This window comes from Mustela putorius, unplaced genomic scaffold (assembly GCF_011764305.1).
Source record: "Mustela putorius furo isolate JIRA1106 unplaced genomic scaffold, ASM1176430v1.1 tig00003834_pilon_pilon_pilon, whole genome shotgun sequence".
Taxonomy (NCBI): Eukaryota; Metazoa; Chordata; class Mammalia; order Carnivora; family Mustelidae; genus Mustela; species Mustela putorius.
In genome coordinates this window covers 118,615,460-118,640,031 of record NW_025421987.1, presented here as the reverse complement: position 1 = coordinate 118,640,031, position 24,572 = coordinate 118,615,460, and the positions used below count along the sequence as shown (strand labels likewise).

Sequence of the window (24,572 nt, the reverse complement as noted above, 5' to 3'; positions counted from 1 at the left end):
CAAGGGCCTAAAAGGAATTGGGGTGGGGAAGGGTAGAGAATGGCACATAGGAATGATTAGAGAGAATTAAATAAGAGATTGGCATTTCTTGTGTCTCAAAAACCATTTTTTTTCCTAAACAAGGTTAAATACATAGGTGGTCAGGACAAAGGTGGATCAGACAATAGCTCTTTTCTGCAGAACTACACAACGTAGTGATTTAAATAAAATCTTAAAAAAAAAAGTAAAGAAAGAAAAAACCTGAAACATACTAACTGCAATGGATAAAGGACTCAGGCATTTCTCAAAAGAACTCATATGACCAATAAATTCTCAATCTTACTTAGACTCAAAGGAATGCAAATTAAACACAGAGGCACATTTGCCTATCAGACTGGCAAACATTTAACGATTGTATTTATTTATTTGACAGAGAGAGAGCAGGAGAGCACAAGCAGGGGGAAGTGGCAGGGAGAGGGAGAACGAGGCTCGTGCTGAGCAGGGAGCATGATGTGGGGCTCAATCCCAGGACACTGATACCATGTCCTGAGCTGAAGGCAGATGCTTTTAACCGAATGAGCCACCCAGATGCCCCAAGACTGGCAAATATTTTTTGTTTTGTTTGGCAAACATTTTGATAAACTGAAAAATCTGTGTTAACTGGATGATGAAATAAATAGGCATCCTTTCCCATTGCTGGTGGGAGAGTAAATTAGTAATCATAGATTGTGATTAAAATATATTCAAATATAAATCCAATATACCCTTTGACACAGAAATTCTGCTTCTCAGAGCTTACCCTCAGGAAATGAGTGGAACATGCACATGGCTACAGTACCAGGCTATTTATAAGAACCTTGTGTATGATGAAACAAGTTTGGAATGAGCTAAACTATCAATAAGAGGCAGGCTAGACTGTGGTACAACCATACAGCAGTATACTATGCAGCACTTAAATGACACAAGGTACACATACTCAACAAGGTTTTTAAGAATCCACAATGAGGGTTGCTGGGTAGCTCAATCGTTAAGCGTCTGCCTTCAGCTCAGGTCATTTCAGGGTCCTGGGATAGAGCCCCGCATCAGGCTCCCTGCTCAGCTCGACAGCCTGCATCTCCCTCTCCCACTCACCCTGCTCGTGTTCCCTCTCTAGGGAAATAAATAAATAAATAAATATCTTTAAAAAAAAAAAGATCCACAATATAATGTGAAGTGAGAAGGCAGACTTCCCAACAGTGTGCAAAACAACCTCATTTTCATTATAAGACATACCACATAACCAAACTATTGATCAAGGTTGTACCTGCAGGATGAGATGCAGGGGATTTATTTTACAATAACAACGGATTTCCATTCTTAAGAATGTAACAAAGGGTAGAAGAAATGAAATCAAATTCACCTAGCAACAGAGAAAGTCAACTAATAAAGAAGTAACTGTGGTTACCCTGGGTAAGGATGGTTTCTGCCTAGAAAACCAGGACTTCAAATTTGCAGGGATGCAGGATACTCAATCTAGGCAATTTCAGCCCAGTTTCTGTAGACTGTAGTTTTGAGAACAGAGTTGCTAAGGGTCTCAGAGGGGTGACTTTTGACAAGTTCATTCCTGCCTGTCACGGCCCAAATACGTGTGCAATAGTGACCCAGTGAAGTACTGCATCTTTGGATGAAGATCTACAACAGTCATTCACAGGAAATGAGTAATACTGCTCCCATCTCCAATTTACAGCCCTGTGAAAGCCGTCAGTAACTATTATTGTGGTTAAGGTGTCCTGTGGTCTCTCATTAGAGAGACCCTGGCCCTAGTACTGTAAAAGCTTCTACCGACACTACCGCTCTATCCTGCCATCTCCTCCCTCCTCTCTTCAAATCAGGCCCTCCCCTAAACTCTCCTTTATACCATGCTCCAGATAGGGTGCTGAGAGAGAGACTGAACCCAGGGAGAGAATGCAAACCCTTCAACAGTGTAAAGCAAAGGGGCTCAAGTTTATATAACAGCCCACAAATATTTTTCAAAACATGGCAAAGGGATCTGACAGCCAACTTAGCAGACACACCCACCAAATACCAACGGTTAGCAAAGATGATCTGTTCAATGTCTAAATAGTCGAGATATCTAATAGTCAATTTATCTGATAGTTATTAAGATACGAAATATCTGAAGTGGATGGCTTTAACTGCAGGTAAATTGTGCCTTAAAAAGTAGATAAAGGAGAAAAATAATATGTACAGAGAAATTGACCTTTTAAATCATTCTTTCCTCTAAGCAGACTCCCTCCTGAGCAGAGAGCCCAATGCAGCCAAAGGCAGACACCTGACTGACTGACAGCCATCCAGGCGCCCCTCGTTATTCCCATTTTAAAGATGGGGAAGCATTCAGAAGGTTAAGTTAACATTAAGTGATGGGGCTGTACAAATTCCTAAAGCTAGGAAATCACACTTCTGGTCAATACAACCCAGGCTTTCTTTCCCACAGTGATTTTTTTTCCCCAATACATCAATGGAGTTTCCAATATAATTATCTGCTTTGGACTCCCCACCAATTTTGTTTAATCACATTTACTACTCTGCCTTTCCTACCTTATTATTTCATTTGTCTTTTATACTTGGAAGGAAGCTAGAATTACAAACAAGAAAATCTTGTGACCTGCTAGAAGGTTATTAAAATTTCTTAAAAATTGATTCAGTTTTTTTTTTTTTTTTTAAGTACATACCACATGGAGTACTACTTAGTGTGGAGGAGAGGGGATTTTAATAATCATGTGACAACTATAAAAATTGAGAACTCCCAGCTTAATGAAAACCAAAGATGGTTTTGGGAAACAAGCATCAGTTCAACTGAATAACAGTCCAGATGTTATGTTCTTAAATTGCAAAAAGAATAAGCAATACAATTTTCTTTCTTTCTTTCTTTCTTTCTAAAGAACTTTAAGTGGGGGGAAATGCTAAAAAGGAGGTGTAGAACATGATACCTACTTTCCCAGCTCAGAAGTCTGTTTGGTCCACTCCACTCCATTCCATTCTAGTCCATGGTGGCACTGGGAGGTCCAGCAAATCACTGGAATGAATGACCTCCACCGAAATGGAGGTCAACTCCTGCCTGAGGATACAATATCACCCACTGCTCAATGCTCTGTGAAGCTGAGGCCTCTGCAACCTCTTTGTTCCCTCCCTCTCCATTGCAGGATCTACAGCTCAGAACCACCAGGAAATCACAGGGTCAGAAGGTGAGGAGAACTATTTACTGCACTTGGAGAGTCATTGGTTTCCTTCTTGGCCCCAGAAGGCCAGGAGAGAAAGGCACAGGCTGCTTATATTTGCAGAGGGCTGAGAGTGTGAATGAGGGACTATGCCCTATGGGTCAAATACAGGGCTGCGTTTGGAGGGGAGAGTCTGTTCTGGCCTCTTGTTCACTGCTAAACCTCATCACCAAGTCTCTGCCCTACCTTCTAGCTGAGGAGAGGAGACAACAGCTTTAACAAAACTCGGTGCTGCAGCAGCTGCTAAAGCGGCCCAAGTGGGAGCAGCCCATTTCACAGCCGACTAAGTCTAACAAATTTTCTCCAAGTGCTGGTAAGCAGACACATGTGACCTTCACCAGTGGCCACTGACCAGCTACCATTCTGACTTGTAAACTAACACACACAGTGCATATGCTACCACATGCTAAAATCAGGTGCTTCTGAAAAAAAATTCTCACCATGTAATATTTAATAAGAAAGGAGTGCAGAGCATAATGCCCAAACAGAAAAGGGTCCTAACAAAAACGTCAGCTAGTAATTCCCAATTTTATATGAAAAACACTCGCAGAGAATTAACTGCTAGGGTTTATGTCCATTCAGGCTAAGTCTTATGGAAAACGCCAAAAGGCAAGAAAAGTTCTGAAAGAGAGGAGGCAGATGTTCCAAGCCAAAGGTGAGGAGCTTGGCTGAGAGGTATAAAATGTGGCTAACAGCCCACATACATAATTGGAAAATAAAGTTAAAGAAGAGAAGGACATGAAAAATGAAATGAGAGGGGAAGTTTTTAATTTATTTTTTTCCCTCTTAAAAGGAAAAAAAATAACCCCAATTTAAATACTGGCCCAGAGGGAGAAGACAACTATCTCAGAACATATACACAAAGATGATAGATTGAACCCATGATACCAACTTTCACTCCTTCCCCAAACTCCGACAATATGACAGTAAAGATTTTTAAAGGCATAAACCTACAAAGATGGGAAGAAAAGGAAAGGGGATAATATTCACAGAAGTTTGGAAGTTAGGAGGCAAACTGGCAAGTGGTAAAGGATTCGACATGATATATCCAAGAAGCTGAATCCTAAAGTGGCTGTGAAAAAAGCCAAAAATCAAGCCCAGGTAGACCACATAACCCTCCCTAAAGACTCAGGAATCTGTGGTGCCTGAGGAGGTTGAGAATGAGGCAGGGGAGGTTTTAAAATAAGAATTGGTTGAAAGTGTGTATCAGTGGTCCAATTCCAAGACTCTGTGTGACAGATGGAATTCTGAGATGGGCAGCATGATATCCTCCCGCTAATACACTCTGACCTCCTCCATGAGAGCATGGATGGACAGAGCTATGACTTGCTTCTCCCTAACAGAATAAGGCAAAGCTGACTGGACACCACTCTTGGATCAGGTTATGTTTTCTGTAAATTGTTATTACATAAGACTCGGTCTTAACTGACAAGAGAAAGACTGTCCTGCTGGCCCTGAAGGAGCAAGCTGCTATGATATCAGTTGCCCAAAGAGAGGGCTAGAGAACTGCTGCTGTGGTCTCTGAGAGCAACTGACTTCAGTCCTACGGCTGCAAGGAAGTAAACTCCACGTCACAACTGCGTAAGTTTGGAAGCAAACCCTGAGCAACAGATGAGCACACAGGATAGCTAGCTGGTTCCTTGAATGCAGCCCAGAAAACCCTGAATAGAGGTCTAAGCTGTGCCCCAACTCCTGACCCATGTGAACTGTACATACTAAAATGTATGTACTGTTTTGAACTGCTAAAGTTGTGGTAGTTTGTTATACAGTAATAGTTATCCTGCCTGACTGGGGTTTATTTTCTAGAGAGGTTTAAAACTGAGGGTCTCTGAACCAGGGGACATTAATATGGATGAGGGCAGAGGTGCTGTACTGACAATGAGCTTATGCAGGGCCAACAATAAGATCCCCAGTTTTGTTTCTCAGCTCCAAGAACAAAGCTTGGCCTTTACCCTCCAGGCAGTCTCCTTTGGGGGATGTTAACAGCCTAGAGGAAAAGTCTCCCTAACTAAGTTAACAGATAACCAAGGAACATGGTTCTTCTCTAAAATGGCAAATGATGATCAAAACAAACTAGAAGACAGTCAATTAGAGAAAACAGAATTTAGAAAGAAAATTTAAAAATAAATGGAATTACTAATATCCAGAGAGACAGAAGATACTGCACTGATGAAACAAAACAGTATTCAGAAAAGAAAAAGGAGGGTAGGGGTCAGGTGCTGATAATGGGCGAAGGCAGTCAAACGGTACAAACTTCCAGTTATAAGATACCAAGTTCTGGGAATATAATATATAGTATAGTTAACAATACTGTATCATATACTTGAAAGGTGCTATCAGGTAGATCTTAAAAGTCTCATCACAGGAAGAAAAACTGAAACAATGGAGGTGATGGGTGTTAAAACTAAACTTACTGTGGTAAAGTCATTATGTAATATACACATAAATCACTACGTTCTACACCCTAAACTAATACGATGGTATATTTCAATAAAGTGGGGGCAGGGAGAAAAGAAAGAAGGGCTTTTAGAAACTAAAAATGAAAGCAAACAAACATACTTCAACATAATAAAGGCCACGTGTAACAAACCCACAGCTAACATTACTCAATGGTCAAAAACTGAAAGCTTTCCCTGTAATATCAGAACAAGATGAGGATGTCTGCTTTCACCATTTTTATTCAACATAGTACTAAAGGTCCCAGCCACAGAAATCAGACAAGAAAAAGAAACAAAAGGCATCCAATTGATAAGAAGTAGTAAAATTGTTGACTATCTGCAGATGACATAATCCTATATACAGAAAACCCTAAGGATGCCACCAAAAAACTATCAGAATAAATGAATCTAGTAAAGCTGCAGGATACAGACTATACTGAAATCTGTTGCATTTCTATACACTAATAATGAAATAGCAGAAAAAGATCTTACGAAAACAATCCCATTTAGAATTACACCAAAAATCATAAACAATCTAGGAATAAATTTAACCAAGGAGGTGAAAGACCTATACTCTGAAAGATACTGATGAAAGAATTTGAAGATGATATAAACAGAAAAACAAACCATGCCCCTAGACTGGAGGAATATTGTTAAAATGCCCATACTACCCAAAGCAATCTACAGATTCCATGCAATCCCGACCAAAATACCAAGAGTATTGGGGCTTCTGGGTGCGTGGGTTAAATAAAGCCTCTGCCTTCGGCTCAGGTCATGATCCCAGGGTCCTGGGATTGAGCCCCACATAGTGGGGGGAAGAGGGGATCCTCTGCTCAGCAGGGAGCCTGCTTCCTCCTCTCTCTCTGCCTGCTTCTCTGCCTACTTGCGATTGAGGGCTGTCAAATAAATAAAAACTTTTATAAAAAAAAATCAAGAATATTTTTCACAGAACTAGAACAATCCATCCTAAAATTCATATAGAACCACAAAGACCATGAACAGCCAAAGCAATTTTGAGAAAGAACAAAGCTGGAGGTATTACTGTCCCAGATTTCAAATTATACTTCAAAGTTATAGTAATAAAAACAGTACGGTACAGGGACAAAAACAGACATACGGATCAACGGAACAGAATAGAGAACCAGAATAAACCCACCATTATATGGTGAATTAATCTACAACAAAGGAAGCAAGAATATACACAATGGGCAAAGGACAGTCTCTGCAACAAATGGTGTTGGGAAAACTGGACAGTTATATGCAAAAGAAGGACACTAGACTACTTTCTACACCATGTACAAAAATAAACTCAAGATGGATTTAAGACTTAAATGCAAGATCAGAAACCATAAAACTCCTAAAAGAAAGCACAGCCAGTAATCTCTTGGATGTGGGCCTTAGCAGTGTTTTTCTGGACAGGTCTCTTCTGGCAAAGGAAACAAAAGCAAAAATAAACCAGAGGGGCGCCTGGGTGGCTCAGTGGGTTAAAGCCTCTGCTTTCGGCTCAGGTCATGATCCCAGGGTCCTGGGATTAGAGCCCCACATCGGGCTCTCGCTCAGCAGGGAGCCTGCTTTCCTTCCTCTCTCTGCCTGCCTTTCCTCTCTGCCTACCTGTGATCTCTGTCTGTCAAATAAAAAATAAATAAATAAATAAATAAGCAAGCCAGTCAGAGACAAACCAAAATACTAAGCTTCTGCACAGGAAAGGAAACTATCGAGAAATGAAAAGGCAACATGGATGGACTTAGAGGGGATTACACTAAATAAGTCAGACCAAGAAAGACAATGACATATGATTTTACTTATATGTGAAATCTCTAAAAACAAAGCAAACAAGTGAACAAACAAAAACCAGAAACAGACTCCTAGATGGGGGGGGGGGGGAGACCCTTAACAACTGATAGCTGCCAGAAACAATTGTAGTAGAGGATGGGCAAGATAAGCAAGGGGGATAAAAGGTATAAACTTCCAGTTATAAAACAAGTAAGTCACAGGGGTAAAAATGCAGCAAAAGGAATATATTCAGTAATATTTTATTATGGTAACTACACCTACAATGGTGAGCACTGCATAATATATAGAATTGTGGAATCACCATGTTCTACCCCTGCAGTTGACATAACATAGTGTCAATAATACCTCAATTAAACACATACACACAATGAACCAAAAAATTTTCAAAAATATAATGTAGGGTAAAGTTATAATCTCCAAAAAAAGGAAGAAAGAAGGTTAAAAAAAAAGAGAGAGAGAGAAAACATACAACTTTTTTTGGTACACATGTGTTTTCTGCAGGAATGTAGTTGGAAATGGAAAGACTAAATGACAATAAATCAGAGGACCTTAAATGCCTACCAAACCATTTAGATTTTAACAGCTTTGCACCTACAGGAGTGAAGTGAAAAACAGTCACTGTTTTAAGAAGTAGAAAATTCTAAATACTGAAAACATCAACCTATTCAGAAATAGGAAGCTACAAATTCAATCTTCAATGAATGAAGCAGAGAGCCTAATTAGGAGACTACAGAAATCTAACAACCTGGATTAGAGCAGTGACAGTGCGAACAAAATTATCTTGGGGGAAATCCTAAGTACTTTACTGTGACAATCCCTAAGAGCTATCAATAAACCAAATCCTCTGACTATATCTATACATACATGCCTACATCCAATTCCCACTGAACAGGAAGAAACCCCAAGAGTCTCTGCAGGGCCTGCCCAGTCTCCTGGCAGCATTGCTAACCAGATATCCCAAACACTACCATGCAGCACTTAGTTAAGTCATCATTTGCTAAATAAACAAAATTTGAGTTTATGTGTATGTTCCTGCATGTTCAATACGGTATTAACATTTCAGAAAACTCTCAAACCATGTATGCTGATTTTAGTTCAGAAAGTATTTACCATTAGTTATATGCTTAACTGATACTTGCTTGCTGATATATGTAGTTAAAAAATACAGCATACATGCTGTCTAGATACCGTGTAGGTTTCTTCCAAAAAGTTAAAAAAAAATACCAGGTTTAATATTCTTTTAAAAGCACCCTTTAAATGGCTTTATGGCTTTATTTAAATCGAATTTATGCTTTATGGCAAATAAAGATGGAAGTATTTTGGAACAAAACACATCTTATCAGTTTATCTGGCAACTTGGTTGGGTTGTGTTTCTTTTAAAAAGAACCAGGGCTCACAGTTTATAAAGACTCATGAACAGGCACATTCAACACCACATAAGCAGGAGGTAAAAGGAATTCCAACATAAACTCAGGTTAGCCTCTAAAATCTAGCGGATTTTTAACCACTAATACCTCTAGCAGAATTTAGTTAACCAAAAGCATTGTCCATATTTAGCCATTTCAGTGTTTTGTGAACGTGCGCTTACAGTAACGATGAGCGCCACACAGAGCCATGGGGAGGCACACCAACTAAGACACTGCTGAAGCAATAAGACAAAATCCAAGCAGTCAAGAGTTGTTTCGCAAGACAGCAAAGTCTGCGAGGTGCCCTCAACAGCCTGGGAGGAGGAGCAGCTTGCGACAGCAGTCCCAGCCCCACAGAAACCTGATCGCAGGATAGAACGTTCGTTCGTCTGTACCCAGCCGCGGTGAGAGCGCTCGGCAGCCAGGAGCAGACAGACAGCTGCTGGAGCAGGCAGGCTGACAAAGGAACGAGCCTCTGAGTTCCAGTCTGGTCGAGCAAAATGCCTTTGTCCTTCAGCAATAATCATGTTAATCAGAGCCATCCTCCACGTCCAGAGACCCTTACACATTCGCTTCGTGCAAAATGTACATACAGCACGGTTCTGGAGAAGAACTGCCTCCTCAAAGGGAAGGAAAGGAACATTTCAGTGGCTCTGGCAGTTGGGGCTGCTAGACATGGAACTGAGATTGTAAGATAAATTTTAATCTGTTTTATGAGAATACAATAAACCAATTAAAAGTATCCATTTAGACCGTATTTGTTCAGTATTATGCTATGGAGAAAATTCTTACAAGAGTCACAAAAATGTCTGCTGTCTGTTCTCATAAAATTCTCAGCTAAGAGGAGGGTCAACAACAAATTATTAAAACAGAAAGCAGACTATTAGAAGACGGATAAAAGGGAATGGAGTAAAGGTGAACTCAAGTGCAGGTGGCTTAGAAATGGGCCAATATAAACACACAGGCAATTCTCTCTTTCCTTCCCTCTCACACATGCACACAAACATGCTGGCTTTCCACCATAAGAGCTCCCGTTCTTTCGCTTGTGAGGTGAAGTGGAAAAAAAAGAGGACAAGTATTTAGAACAAATTTCCCAAAATGAACAGTCTTAGTGATGTAGGTCAGTGATTCTTACACACATTTCTAAGACAAACTTTTCACCAAAAGGTAAAGAATAAAGGGAAAAGGATAAAGTATTTGTTTTTCATAAATTTTATTTAAAATAAAGTTCTATCCATTCTGATAACCAGTTCTTCCTATTTTGTGATAAAATTATCTTCCATTTTGTGAAATGTTGATGACAGTAGATGGTAATTTTGTTTTCAATGTCCTTGCAAGACAAAATAGAATTAGCAACCATATATCAGCCCCTTGTGAATTGAAATTTAATATTTAGTACTGTAGTAACAGCTTTTGCCTGTAACCCTGGGTGGTTGGTATCTGTCATAGCAATTTTTTTTTTAAGATTTTATTTATTTGAAAGAGAAAGTGCACAAACAGGGGGAGTGGTAGACAGGGAGAGAGAGAAGCAGACTCCCCAACGAACAGGGAACTCCATGTAGGGCTTGATCCCAGGATCCTTGGATCATGACCAGAGTCGATCACCCAATGAACTGAGCCACCCAGGCGCCCCTGCCATTGCAACTTAAACAGCAAAAAGGACTGGTCCCAAGCCTGAGGCTCAACTAGCCCGGCACCTTTCAAGTGTCCTCAGGATCTCAGCTCTCCAGCGGGCCTAGGTTAAGGCCACCGCCTGCCAAACCCTCTGCAGCCCAGTGGCACCTCTATCACTCAGACTCCTCCCCGAGAACCACACACACAATAGCAGCCACTTCCACGTGCACAGAAGGTTCACAAATAGCTCCCAAATCACAAGGAAGTCCTGCCTGTCAGCAGGCTGACACACACTGTTTAGAGTCCCTCAAGTGGCAGGTGAAGTGAAACCTCTTTGTGCCAAAACTATTTCCTAAATAAATTTGCTGTTATTCTGTCTAAGCTGGTATACATCTCTAGTTTGACAGGCAACCAAAAAGATATAGGCTTTGGAAAGAACATCCTAAAGCACTAAATGTGTTATTTTATAAGGACTTCTCCCTTATCTTGGTATCCCTTGCTCCCTCAAACTTTGATTCTCCCACATGAAAATCCCTATCTTCAATTCCCTATTTCTTCTTTTCCCGCTTCATTTCAGAAGTATATGTGCATCTTTCCAAGACAAACATGTGGTCTATCAAATTCCTCTTCCTTTATCACTGAATCCAGCACTTCATTACAAAAAGTTCAAACTTTTCCATGCAAAAAGAGAAACACAACTAAATAAAGCCTACTCCTAAGTATACTCCTTACCCCCCACTTCCCTTCAAGCTATGGGTCTAGTTTTCCCTGGCCCTTTAGTGGCAACTTCCTGCTTCCACCTATGCATACCCTTCCACCTAAGATTCAATCCTGCTTTACCTCAATATTCCAGTCAACTGTTCTCTTAAATGTACCAAAGACCTTCCAATCTCAAACAGCATTTCTGACTTTCTTCATCAGCTTTTTGGTCAAGAACTTATCAACCCTGCCTTCTTGAAACTTTCTTGCCAATCATGACATTAGTTTTCTGATTCTCAGCTTAAGTCTCCTCTTACCTCTGATCTCCCCTCTCCCCTTTCTAAAGCCTTTCCCTGTTAATCTGTCAAAGCACAGGGGCAAACCCCAAGGAGCTCCCCTTGCAATGGTATAAAGAGTGATGCATTTCATTGGAGGGTTTGGGGGTCCAGAGTGGACTTAATGGGCATTCATGGAAGGAGAAAGCAGAAGACAAAATCAAAATCTGATACAAATTCAGTAACTCTCAGCATTAACTTAACAGATATTGGGCCTCAACAACACACTAGAAAAATAATGTCTACTACAAAGCAATGACTTTCAAACCATACTCCAGATGGGGGAAGAAAGTTTTGATGTTTTAAATGCTTGATTTCCCTGAAATCTGTTTTAAGAAAGGGTTACAGTGCTTTCAAAAACCTTTAAAAGTACACTTCATAGTAAGATACAACTAAACACACAAGGAACTTGAAAATAAGAACAGCATACAAATTCCAATTCAACCCTCAGTTTCTTATCTGGCAAGTGTGGCCAATGATACTCTCCTACATACCACCTCACTGAACTAAACTGAGAAAAAGTAAAGGAAGTACTACAAAGTGGCTTTGAACCCTACAGCACTATTTAAACCTACACAATTATTTTAAAAGCAGTAAGTGCTAACATTTCCATAGAAATAATGACTACTTGAGTATTAATAATGGCTATCACAAAAATCTAAAGCTACATTTTGGCTCTCCAATAATCAACCTAATCTTTTCATTTTAAAGGTCAAAATTAATATGGTAAAATTCCACATAGCTAACGAAAGTATTATACTGAAATCAAATAATACAAATGTTAACATATTATTAAGGTACGTTCTGATTAAATAAAATTTAAAAACATACACTTGCAAGAACAGTGGAAATGCTTCCTAAAGACTGCAAATGTTGGGTACCTGGGTGGCTCAGTGGGTTAAAGCCTCTGCCTTGGGTTCAGGTCATGATCCCAGGGTCCTGGGATCAAGCCCCCCATCGGGCTTTCTGCCCACAGGGAACCTGCTTCCCCCACTCTCTCTCTCTGCCTGCCTCTCTGCCTACTTCTGATCTGTCAAACAAACAAATAAATAAAATCTTTAAAAAAAAAAAAAAAAAGACTACAAATGTTGGGGCACCTGAGTGGCTCAGGGGGTTAAGCCTCTGAGGCCTTCGGCTCAGGTCATGATCTCAGGATCCTGGGATCTAGCCCCACATGGGCTCTCTGCTCAGCAGGGGGCCTGCTTCCCACTTCTCCTCTGCCTCTCTGCCTACTTGTGATCTGTCAAATAAATAAAATCTTTAAAAAAAAAAAAAAAGAGACATTTGATAGACCTACCTTTTTAAACCCAAAGATTGCTTTAAGCATGTTTTAATTTCACCACTACACAGTGAACTCTGCATTTCTACATTAGATACATACCTGAAATAATTACTCTGTGCATCTTTAAGTTGAAAAAATATTCCTCATTTTTAATTTCAAAATTATAATCTCACAAATTACTCTAAAGCAATAAAAAATTATACCTGAAATTATAAATAAAAATATATAAAAGTTATACCTGAAAATTCTAGGATTTCAGAGAACAACCTGCTCTCATAATTAAATGTGAAGCTTCTATCGTACATTTAACTCTCCCATAAAATACTATCAAGAAGTTGGTCAAATGAGTAATTAATCCATATATTCATTAAAAGCAGACATTTAAAGATTAAGTCCTCACTAATTCTCATTTAACCATAGTATTTAAATTCAGTATTCCATGAAATCAGTATCACGACGCTAGGTATTTAACAGAACCTCCTAGCTTCTGTAAAGGCCAAAGGTGCGGCTTCCTCCCACAACACACACATAAAAATTATTATTCCTTTACTATCTACTAAGGAAACAGATCCTAATTTAAATTCCTACATATAGACCTTTTTTTGAAAAGACTAATAGCTAATTAGTTAGGACCTATTCAGTTACAAGCAAAGATACCTAACTTAAATGACCCTGAGCCAAAAGAAGAATTTATTGGCCCACATCATTTAAAACACCAAGGGAGGGAGGGAGCACCTGTGTGGCTCAGTCAGTTGGGCATCTGCCCTTGGCTCACGTCATGGTCCCCGAGTCCAGGACTGAACCCTGCATCAGGCTCCCTGCTCAACAGGGAGTCTGCTTCTCCCTCTACTCGTGCATGCGTGCATGTGCTCTCTCTCTCTAATAAATAAAAAAAATAAAACACCAAGGGAGGGCCGAAAGGGATACAGTCATTAAGAGCTCATGACCTCAACTATGTTTTCAGATAGGCTCTCCACACGTGGCGGCTTGGAAAAGTAGACATCAGAAGTTTAAGACTCACATCCAACTCACAGCTACCTCAGGAAAAGGGATAACCTTTTTTAAAGAGCCCTCCCCAATACTTTTGCCACAGCTCCTATCAGTTCAGATTAGGTCACATACCCCACTCTGAAATAATCACTGTTCTTAGAAGAATGCAGAGCTCTGGTGGGCTGGCTTGAGTCATGTACCACTCCTGGGGGTCAGGAGAGACTCTTGATGGAATGAAAAGGGTTATTATAAAATGAGGGGTGGTGGTACCCTAAAGGAATGTTAGATGAACAAATAACATCTATGTCAGTCATGAGGGTGTGCTCCCCCCAAAATACCACCAGGGTGTTCTGAGGAGCAGTGGCAGACTAACAAATGCAAAAATTGTACAGGGGCACCTGGGTAGCTCAGTGGTTTAAGCCTCTGCCTTCGGCTCAGGTCATGGTCTCAGGGTCCTGGGATCGAGCCCCGCATCGGGCTCTCTGCTCTGCAGGAAGCCTGCCTCCCCCCCTCTCTCTGCCTGTCTCTCTGCCTACTTGTGATCTCTGTCAAATAAATAAAATCTTTTAAAAAAAAGTTGTACAAAGCAGGGCTTTTGGATTACATGTAGTTATTCTCACCAATTTACTCATTTTCAAAAAACAAATAATTCATGACAAATGCCTCCTTTTTCCTGCCAACTTTCCTAAATGTATTTAATCTTAAATGCTGAATTATGAAGACAAATGTATAACAAACTAAAACTTAATAGTTAAAACTGTAAGGGCACTTGGGTGGCTTGGTGGGTTAAAGCCTCTGCCTTTGGCTCAGGTCATGATCCCAGGGTCTTGGGATCAAGCCCTACATCGGGCTCTCTGCTCAGTGGGGAGCCTGCTTCTCCCTCTCCGCCTACTTGTGATTTCTAATGTCAAGATTTTAAATAAAATCTTAAAAAAAAAGTTAAAACTTCAAGAAGAAAGTATAGGAGAATATCTTTATAATCCTGGGGCAGGCAAAGAATTCCTAGAACACAAAAAGTATGACTTATACAAGGAAAAAAACCAACAAACTGGACTTATAAAAATTTAAAAGTTTGTCTCTTAAAAAGACACTAGTGAAAAACCGACACCTAACCTCGTACTTAATGGTGAAAGACTGAGTGCTTTTGCTCAAGACCAAGACAAACACACCCACTGTCACTATTCAATACTGTACTAGAAATTCTAGCCAGTGCAATTAGGTAAGAAAAAGAATTAAAACTATCTCTATTTTGGGACGCCTGGGTGGCTCAGTTGGTTAAGCAGCTGCCTTCGGCTCAGGTCATGATCCCAGCGTCCTGGGATCGAGTCCCACGTCGGGCTCCTTGCCCAGCAGGGAGTCTGCTTCTCCCTCTGCCTCTGCCTGCCATTCTGTCTGCCTGTGTTCACTCTCTCTCTCTCTCTCTGACAAATAAATAAAAAAATCTTTAAAAAAAAAACAAAAAACTATCTCTATTTATAGATAACATGATTTTGTACAGAGAAAATCCTAAGGAATCTACTAAAATGCTATTAGACTAAGAGACAAACTAAGTAAGGCCGTAGGGTACAAAAATCAACATACAAAAGTTGACTGTATTTCTATATTGTTTACCAATGAATAATGGCAAAATAAAAAAAAATTTAAGATTTTATTAATTTATTCGACAGAGACACAGCAAGAGAGGGAACACAGCAGGGGGAGTGGGAGAGGGAGAAGCAGGCCTCCCCCAGAGTAGGAAGCTGATGTGGGGCTCAATCCCAGGACCCTAGGATCATGACCTGAGCCAAAGGCAGACACTTAACAACTGAGCCACCCAGGGGCCCCTAAAATAAAAAATTTTAATTCCATTTATAATACCATCAAAAAGAATAAATTTAGGGGCACCTGGGTGGCTCAGTGGGTTAAGCCTCTGCCTTCGGTTCAGGTCACGGTCTCAGTGTCCTGAGATAGAGCCCCACATCTGGCTCTCTGCTCAGCAGGGAGCCTGCTTCCCCCTCCCTTTGCCTGCCTCTCTGCCTACTTGTGATTCTCTCTCTCTCTCTGTCAAATAAATAAACAAACAAACAAACAAAATCCTTTAATAAAAGAATAAACTTAATAGAAGAAGTCCAAAATATATATACTGGAAACTACAAAACATTTTTGCAAGAAATTAAGTTAGACCTAAATAAACTGAAATGACATCTTATATTGACAGATGGAAATCTAGCATTAAGATAGAAAGAGTTCCTGAATTATTCTACAGATTCAATGCAATCCCTATAAAAATTCCAGCTAGATTTTTTTTTTTAAAGAAATTGATGAACAGATGCTAAAATTCATATGAAAATGCAAGGGATCCAGAACTGCCAAAATAATCTCAAAAAGAGTAAGGTTAAAGGGAGTTGGGGGAAATTGGAAGGGGAGGTGAACCATGAGAGTCTGTGGACTCTGAAAAACAATCTGGGAGGAGGTTGGGGTACCAGGTGGTGGGTATTATAGAGGGCACAGATTGCATGGAGCACTGGGTGTGGTGAAAAAATAATGGATACTGTTATGCTGAAAATAAAAAATAAACTAAAATAAAAAAAGAATAAGGTTAAAGACTCACATCTCTCAATTTCAAAACTTACTACAAAGCCACAGACATTATGACAGTATGGTACTGGCCACAGGCTAGACATAGAGGTCAGCAGGACAGAACTGGGAGTCTAGAAATAAACCCTCACATTCAGAGTAAACTGATTTTTGACAAGGCTGCCAAGACAACTCAACGGGGAAAGAATAGTCTTTTTATCAAATGGTGCTGGGATAATGGGATAGCCACATGCTAAAGAATGAAACTGGACCCCTTCCTCACGCCATACATAAAAAATTAATTTGGTGCACAGACTTAAATGTAAGAACTAAACTATAAAATTCTTAGAAGAAAATAAGCAAATATTTGTGACCCTGGGTTAGATAATGGTGTCTCAGCTACAACCTCCAAAAGCACATACAAAAGAAAAAATAGATAAATTGGACATCATTAAAAATCACAAACTTTGGACTGCAAACACCACCAAGAAAATGAAAAGACAACTGACAAAATGGAATAAAATATTTGCAAATCATGTATCTGATAAGGAACTTTTATACGGAATATAAAGAACTCTTAAATCTCAGTCATAAAACGACAAAGCAAATTTTCAAATGGGCAAAGGATATAAACTTTTCTCCCAAGAAGATTTATAATAGCTAATAAACACATTTAAAAAAAAGGTTTAACATCATTAGCTATTAGAAAAATGCAAATAAAAGCTACAATGAGATACCACTTTGCACCTAATAGCTGGCTATAATAAAACACAGATAAGAAGTATTGGCTAGATGGAAATCTAAAATAATATACCCACTATGAAAAACAATTCTGCCATTTCCCAAAATGTTAGTAAAGTCCTCCCCTTTTGGCCTTCCATTTAAATCCTTTCCCCATCTCCTAATGTCTGTAAAATTTTCCCTGACTACACTTTTATTTCTCCCATGTCTGACCCTGCCAGGGCAGTTCATGATTGTATCACATATTGATTTGGACATATATAATTACTTCTCCTGTTATTTTTCTTGAATTTGTGTTGCAATTATCTTCCTCTGAGCTCCTTAAGATAAAGACATACTTGGGCAAGAGAACATAATGGGACCAAACATTTATTAAGTACCTGCTTAACTAACTACTTAATATGCATTACCTTAAAACAAGTTTTAAACCCAGAGCCTGAGTTTCTTCATGTATAAATCACGATACCCAAGGCCTGTTGTAAAACACTGGGAAAAGTCCAAGATATCCTAAGTTAAAAAAGGAAGATGTGGGGCGCCTGCGTGGCTCAGTTGGTTGGACGACTGCCTTCGGCTCAGGTCATGATCCTGGAGTCTCGGGATCGAGTCCCGCATCGGGCTCAGAGCTCCATGGGGAGTCTGCTTCTCCCTTTGACCTTCTCCTCACTCATGCTCTCTCTCACTGTCTCTCTCTCAAATAAATAAATAAAATCCTTAAAAAAAAAAAAAAGGAAGATGTGGAACAGTGTCTCTAACATATTACCATCTGTGTTTATAAAAAATGGAGGTAGTGGAGGGGAATACGTGTTTGTATTTCTTTTTTTAAAAGATTTTATTTTAAAGAGGGGGGGCAGAGGAGTAGGAGATGGACAAGCAGACTCCATGCTGAGTGTGATTTAGGGCTCGACCCCACGACCATGAGATCACGACCTGAGCCAAAATCAAGAGTCCAATGCCCAACCAACTGAGCCACATAGGCGCCCCAAATGTGTTTCTATAGATAAAATATATGCGTAACTTGCACAGGGAACTGGCAACAGCAACTGCCTTTCAGGGTGGAAATGGGAAAACTGTTTCTCTATACCCTTTTCAATTGTTTGAATTGTCTTATCATGTGCACTCATTACCTCCAAACTAAACTTTTTAAAAATTACAATGTATACAATACACACAAACACATATACAGATGTATGAAATATCTATTTTTTGAAATATATTTTTAAGATATTAAAACCACAGGGTATTTCTACCCTTTGAGGTAAAAATACATTTCATTTCAGTTATAATTATCTTACTCATATTTATCACCACCCTTACTTTCTTTGAAAGTGCTTATTTTGACATCATGTTCTACTGAGGCAGGACATTAATTTACCAGATGTCTTCCTCTCATCTAGAAGTTAGAAGACTGACCCATGCTTTATTTTAATTAGTATTGTATGTGCCTGGTGAACTGAGTCATTACGCATATGCATCCTGATTTGCCCAGGATAATCCTGCTTTATGCCTACTGCCCTAAAATTACCAATGATAATTATATGATCACCCTACTAATGAATCAAAGGGAGAAGAAGTTTATTCTTCTTATAACATCCATCAGGAGAACCATTCCACCAACTTACGGAAAAAATTACCCAAAAAAATTTTTTTCTAAAGATCTCATTTATTTTTTTGACAGAGAGATCACAAGTAGATAGAGGTAAGCAGAGAGAGAGAGGGGGAAGCAGGCTCCCCGCTGAGCAGAGAGCCCATGTGGGGCTAGACACCAGGACTCTGGGATCATGACCTGAGCCAAAGGCAGAGGCTTACCCACTGAGGCACTCAGGAGCCCCAAAATTACAAAAAAAATTTTATAGTAAATTCCTCTTTTGGAAGTATCAATAAGTGTATAACAACATGATTAATGTTTGTTTTTGTTTTTTAGAGAAAAGGAGCCGGCTCATGCATGAAGCAGGGGAGTTGCAGGAGGAGGAAGAGAGAGAGAGAGAGAGAGAGAGAAAATCTTAAGCAGGATCCACACTCAGCACAGAGCCTAATGTAGGGTTCGCTCTCAAAATGCTGAGATCAGGACCCAAGCCAAAATCAAGAGTCTGATCCTTAACTGACTGAGCCACCCAGGGACCCCTATCATGACTAACATTTTGACCTCACACAGCATACCCAGTCCCTGTCCTTAGAGTACTTCAAGGTAGTAGATATTTGTTCATCCTGATAAATCATTTTAAAAGGGAAAAAACAAAAACAAAAACAAAAACTAGATACCATACTACTGTTATTTTAAATAGGGAAGAAAAAAAATTAAAATGCTGCTTCCATTTTTCATCTTTTCACAATTCCATCTTGAATGGTATACTTCAGGATACAGTAAATATAATTAAATACTCCAGTTTCCCTTTTCACTATCCATTCTTGAACATGTTTAAGAAACAATTAAAAAAATCAAATGTTGCATCAGACCATAAGAAATTTATGTAATCATTCCTTCCTTTTAAGAACGACTTTCTCTCATAAGTACTGGAAGTTTATTATAAAACAAGAAATGTCCCAAAATAGCAGAGTTTAACGATTAATTTTATTAGATAATCCCAAGGACTAGTTTCCAAACTTCAGCTGAGTAAGGACCCTTCTGGAGCAGGGCTGGCCAGCTATAACTCACATAGGCCAATCAGGCCCACTGCCTGCTTTGTTCATTAAGGTAAGAATGGCAAATTTTACATTTTTTAAGTAACTGAAAACAATTTAAAGAAAATAATACTTTGTGACACTAGTATCTTATCAGTGCCTATAGATAAAGTTTTATTGGAACACCACCATGTTCCTTCATTTATGTATGGTCTATGCTGCTTTTGTACTATGGGTAGAGTTGAACAGTTTAAATACAGACCACAGGGCCTGCAAAGCCTAACATATTTACTATTTGGACTTGTACTGAAAAAGTTGGCTAACCTCTGCTGTAGAGGCTTTCAGAAAAGGGTAGATCCATATACTGAAACAACAGGGGAGGGAGAGATGGAGAGAAGATTTTTTTTTTTTTTAAGATTTTGTTTATTTATTTGACAGAGAAAGGGAAAGATCACAAGCAGTCAGAGCAGCAGGCAGAGAGAGGGGGGAAGCAGGCTCCCCACTGAGCAGAGAGCCCGATGTGGGGCTCGATCTCAGGACCCCCAGATCATGACCCGAGGTGAAGGCAGAGGCTTTAACCCACTGAGCCACCCAGGCACCTGAGAAAATGAATTTTTAACCACTGTTTTAAACCACCACCTGGTACAATTCTGTCATAGATAATATATTTAGAAAAAAATGATCTAGGCTATTTCTCTATAGACACTTGTAAAAAGGGGAAATTATCAGTAGAGGCATCTAATTTCATAGCTGAGTTAAGGTATGAGCAACCTCAGACAACAGAGAGGCTTCCTTCCTTCTGCCAACACAGTACATACATGCACAACCAACTCAGCCTTCCCTCCTTAAAGGCATGCAGTGCACACTGCCATTTAGATCCTGAGATAAAAAAGAAGTCCATTAAGCAGAACACTTTAATTTCATGCGATAAATTGATTTCATTTTATCTTAAAATTTGCGCTTTTGAAGATAGGTTTCCAAAGTCCTTCCTAGCCTACAGGTCACATTTTCTTTTTTACCACCAATCTCCCCCACCAAAAACAACTACTTTAACAGTTTACCTTTCACATGTAGACCTTTAATCTATCTAGAACTTTCCTCACATATGGTATTGGGGTAGGAGTTGTTTTATTTGCCTCCATATGCGAGTCAGTTTTCCATACACCCATTTATTAAATGCTCCATCCTTTCCCCCACTGGTTTTCTGATACCATGGTAATCATATATTAAAATCCAAAAACACATGTGTCTATCTCTCAGCACTCTTCATCTTCTTCATTTGTCTATCTTAGTACTCTAAAAGACCAGGGCAAGAAAAACAGGGTATATTGACGCACATCTTTATATATCTGGTAATGCAACAACCACTCCCTCCCAACTTATTCTTTTTCTAAGACTGACCTACCTGTTTCCGAACACATTCTCCATACCTAAATTTAGATTAAGTTTATAGAGTTGCCTCAAAAAATAAAATCCAACTGGAATTCAGACCGGAACTGAATTAAATTTATAATGAAGAATTAATACCTATACACCATAAAATTAACAGATAGTGGTCAGAGAGGGAGAAGACATATGCAAAACCTAGAAAAAGGTTTAATATCTAACGTATCCAAACAGAACTTTGGTAGAAAGAGTAGGCAAATGATTATGATTAGGCAATATACAGAACAGGATACATAAAAATCTAACAAGTATAAGACAAGAGACTAACATAAAGTGGTATAATCCAAGAAAATGCAAATCACATTATAAAATACCACTTTATATCTACAGAATGATAAAAGCTGAAAATCCGACCATGCCAGGGAGATCCAGGGAAACAAGAACTCTCATGCCCCACAACTAGCAGGCACGCAGAAAAACACAATCATTCTGGAGAAGCATGTGGCACAACTTAAGTAAAAGTGAACTTCAACAAACTCTGTGATTCTTCTGCAGTTTGGCTAAATTCTTACAGAGGTTCACAGAAGCATATGCTAGAATGCTCCCTGTTGCTCTGCCAGTGGTGGGGGAGAGCTAGAACCAACTGGGCTTCTACAAACAGAATGGAAATGTACCTGGTGGAATTTTAGGTAGCAGTTCAGAGCAACGAATTAGGCCTCTGCAGAGCAACAGGAAGAAATTAAAACATAGTGCTTAGTAAAAAAGCAGGAAACAAAATGAGATAATATCATTTATATAAGTTAAAAATACAAATACACTAAATGCATTGGCAAGAAGACATATTAATAATGTACAGAAACACATTAGAAGGAGTGCACTACAGGTTAATTGTACTAGAAAATAAGAATAAAATGGAATAAAATAAGCAAGAAGGAAAAGGAGAAAAAGGCACTTAGTTTATACAAATTCTCGGTTTTTATTTTGTGTTGGAGAAACCGCCAACAAACACCAAGCTAGCTACTGCAGCCTGCACCTGGGAGAGACCACTCTCAACACAACACAACACAACACACACACACTCTACCACTAAAATTATTTTTACATACACCAGTTTGGCATGTAACAGTGAAAGAGCCCTAAGCATAAAAGAAAATTATAAATGGTAAAAGAATTATCAAGAAGACATCTTGAACTGGTATAACCACAATGCAGGATAAAGATGGTATCGTCTGTATTTTGAATAAAAAGTAGGATACCCATTAAAGAGATAAAGAAACACAAGAAAAGCATTTGGGTGAAGGAACTAAGTTTTAGATAGGTTTGTTTCCGGTGTTTGGTTGAAAACACGAACTCCAGAGGGCAGCTGAGGACGGCTATAGATAGATATGAGAATCATCTGAATTGTCCATTGTTATAAATGCCACATATTTATTAAAAACGACTATGGCATTAAAAAAAAATGACTGTGGCATGGAAGATGTATGCAGTGCTAATCATGAACACTCTAAGGAAAGTGGAAAGATGCTGATTTAAGACAAAATAAACTAACAGGAAGTAGAGGCGAAAGTAACTGTGGAAGGTAAGAGGGGAGAAGGTAGGGAGTAAATCACTATGGCTCTCACTGATTGAAAGTAACCTGTGTGTAACAAAAATTAAATAAATACTTTTAAGTTTAAAACACCATTACAGGGGTGCCTGGGTGGCTCAGTGGGTTAAGCCTCTGCCTTTGGCTCAGGTTATGATCTCAGGGTCCTGGGATCGAGCCCCACATCGGGCTCTCTGCTTGACGGGGAGCCTGCCTCTCCCTCCCTCTCTGCCTGCCGCTCTGCCTACTTGTGATCTCTCTCACTGAAATAAAAAATAAAATAAAATAAAATATTTAATAAATAATAATAAATAAATAAATAAAATACCATTACAGTCAGGATTCCTGGGTGGCTCAGTTAAATGTCTGCTTTTGTCTCAGGTCATGATTTTGGGATCCTGGGATAGAGCCCCAGGTCCGGTTCCCAGCTGAGCTGGGAGCCTGCTTCTCCCTCTCCCTCTGCCCCTCCTCATGCTTGCATGAACTCTCTCCCAAATAAATAAGTTCTTTAAAAAACAAAGCAAAACAGTATAATCTACCCAATAGCAGTAGACACCAAAGATTTAAGATAAATTTCTGCGAGCAAACAAGAACTCAGAAAATCTAGAATGTTTTAAGAACAGTGCTCCACAGAGTTGTGCAGTGGCCCTCTCATTTAACAGCATGATGCTGGGCACAGTTCAGAATGTCATCAAAAAATATTTTAACAGAATTGTCTATCCTGTAGTTAGCAAGACTAGTATCAAGCTTATAATTACACAGACCAACGCAAGGTATTACAGTAACCTAACAGCCTCCCCTGTCCCCTTCTTTACCCTTAGGTGATAGATGGCTTTCCAAAAAAGTCAGTTTTAATCTTAGAAATCTGAAGGAAGTTGTCTACAAACTATGCTCTTGACATAAAAGCAGCTTTATATTATACTATATACTACTATTATATATATATAATGCATTATATAGACTATACATAGTATATACATTGATATATTGTAAATAATACATGGTATTGTATTTATGTATATATTTTAATATAAAAAGCATATAAACTATATAATTATAGCACATGGTAAACTTTATGGTACTTATACCATAACTATAGTATTATAAGGCTCTTATTTAAAGGAAATAAGACATTGTTCCTCTTAGAGGTCAAAGTTAGATATCAAGTAAGGAAAAAGTGAACCTCTGAGTAGCTATTCCAGAGGAGTCTGAGTTTTAACAGATTTTTTTTTTTTTAAGATTTTATCTTATTTATTTGACAGAGAGAGATCACAAGTAGGCAGAGGCAGGCAGAGAGAGAGAGAGAGAGGAGGAAGCAGGCTCTCCGCTGAGCAGGGTTCGATCCCAGGACCCTGGGATCATGAACTGAGCCAAAGGCAGAGGTTTTAACCCACTGAGCCATCCAGGTGCCCCGAAGAGTCTAAGTTTTAAATGTCTACTTCATTTAGTGTTCTAAAATGAGTAATTTTCATTCTCTTGAAAAGTATAAAATCGTATGTATAACTTAAAAGATCAAAATTTTTAAAATCTAAAAATACCCTTGTAACTCATGGTAATGAGATTTCATATCACAAAAACTGCTATTAGGTTTTGATACAAAATTGTATATAAGAATAGACTCAGTTTTATTTCCTCAAGCTCTGAATTCAGTTTATATAACAAAAGGAGGCCTAAAGCATTGCTTACTTATCTTCAGATTAATGTGAAAGAATTTATGGATATTTAAAGCAGATACAAGATACTGAAATGAAAAGATCTATTCTAAGAACCACCGTTAAGACCAAAGATCCCTTCAATGGGCCATGAAACAGTTCAAATCTACCTTCTTACCTGATCCTAACAGAGAGTCTATTAAACCTGAGATTTACCACCCATTTAAGTAAGTCAAACT

The 24,572-nt window shown here is 39.0% G+C and overlaps 1 protein-coding gene across 3 annotated transcripts in view; it reads right to left on the bottom strand.

Moving 5' to 3' along the window:
• Positions 1 to 24,572, bottom strand: part of UBE2E1 (ubiquitin conjugating enzyme E2 E1) — a 74,289-nt gene that overhangs the window by 10,829 nt on the left and 38,888 nt on the right. The window lies entirely within an intron of this gene.